The following is a 2007-nucleotide window of genomic DNA, read 5'->3' on the forward strand; positions in this document are numbered from 1 at the left end:
ATGACTTTAAGAGCTAAGAACTAAACACTTATCTAATAATTTTAAGCTTTTTGTGAAGACAAAATACAATATTCAATGCAAGTGTATTTCTAAGTCCACTGGTTCGTACACGATATCTATGTTAAAGATATTAATCATTGACCTTTCTAATACTACTGCAGTTCAGTGGTTAAGCCTATACATAATGCACATTATTCTAATTCAGCCGTACTAAACCAAACTGGACCTTAAATCGTTTAAGTGAGCATGCATTATAAATTATCTACGTGATACTTACAGTTTAAAGAAAAGTTAGTAGGTATATGCGTTTATTATATAAACTAAATATCCAGACAGATTGTAAAGCACTCTTTGTACAACATTTATTATAGCTTTACGTTACATAATTATTCTGAATATATTATATAACAATAATTATAAGATAAAAAGAACTTTTTAAATACCACGTTTTTAAATTTTCTGTTGAATCATACAAACTTGACAATTCTATGTATTAATAAATTTGTACTTGATAGAAATACTGAATAAATATAGATAACTAAAATTTCATTTTAACATTTCGTATTGATTTCTATAGTAACGCACGTATATATTAATAATTTAGTTGCTAGGACCCCCTTAGCAACCAATACTGGTGTTTTACTTTTTACGATTTTTTTCCGAAATAACTTTCCATACTAAACAGAATTAACTGAAAATGAATTCCATTCTGCTTAAAGATGGCTGAAAGTATTAAAAGAATGCATTGTCGTCGTGTTCTGATATATTCTAAAAGTTTCAAATGTCTAGCTAGTCGGAAAGTTAGTAAAAAAATTGATTGCAAGATTTGTACTGTAATCTTCAATCGCCCAATACACATGTTGGACAAACAAGCATACGAGCTAATAAAAACGTGGTAAAATGTTAGTGATAATATACTGAATATTAATATTAATCGTACAATGTTTATGTGTATGGTGAGTTTCTGTTAACTTTATACTGCTTCTGTTGTATTTGCATGTCTTGCTCAGCCTGCGTATATTTGTCAATATCTCTTGCACAAATTGAACCTTGTTCTCAATGTGGTTTACTTACTTATTCCAGAAGTAATTATTTTTATATAAGCCTCAAGCGTTGTGATGATACGATTATTAAAAATATGACTTAGGCTGTCGGCAAATATGAACCATAAAACATTGTGTTCGACCCCCCGGTTACCTGTCAACCATTCCACCGTGGGAAATATGGAAGCCAGTCAGCACGATATGTCTATACAAGATATTATAGAGCAGCCATATATACAATATAAAAACGCAACCAAAGATAGTGTTAATGGGCGCCGAATTTTAATACAATTATAACTAACAATATTTATTTTCACTCTCTATAACTTCAGGTAAATTATGTTGTTAAAATTTATTAATAACATATTTAACACTGTCAACATTTGCCACAATTACTGTAGATTATGCCTGAGCAGAATTTTGGTGGATAAGAATTTTTCGTCAAGTATCGCAGTATAAAGTTAATTTATTATTTACATATAAAATAACTACAACAAAAAAAATAACAAAGCAAAGTAGTGGAAGAAAAAGGTTTATTAAAGTATCAAAGTTTGCACTGCTATTGTATATATTGAATATCTCAGTATATATTCAATAGTTATAACTGCTACTATTCACAGGATTCTACGTGGTCTTCTGCGAGGTAGGAATGGTATTTTGACTAATTATATTCATTGTCAAAAATGTAGATTTGCATAGTTAGGGGGAGCCGAAAAATCATGCAACTTTTTAAAAATTTGAATACATTTCTCCGTCCATTACACTCCAAAACTTTTGTAAAGTTCTGAATTGTATGATTTTAAAATTATGTAATTTTTACTGAAAAAATAATAATTTTATTCTACATATAAATTAAATGAAGTATGGTGAAGTGAAGGGCATTAATATTTTTTATTTGTTTCACAAAAATATTGCCAAATGGGTAAGAAACACTTGGTTCTGGTTTTGTAAATGTCTCTCAAAT

Source organism: Rhyacophila brunnea, unplaced genomic scaffold, assembly GCF_057557595.1.
Source record: "Rhyacophila brunnea isolate RB1 unplaced genomic scaffold, BYU_Rbru_1.0 scaffold_4, whole genome shotgun sequence".
Classification (NCBI taxonomy): domain Eukaryota; kingdom Metazoa; phylum Arthropoda; class Insecta; order Trichoptera; family Rhyacophilidae; genus Rhyacophila; species Rhyacophila brunnea.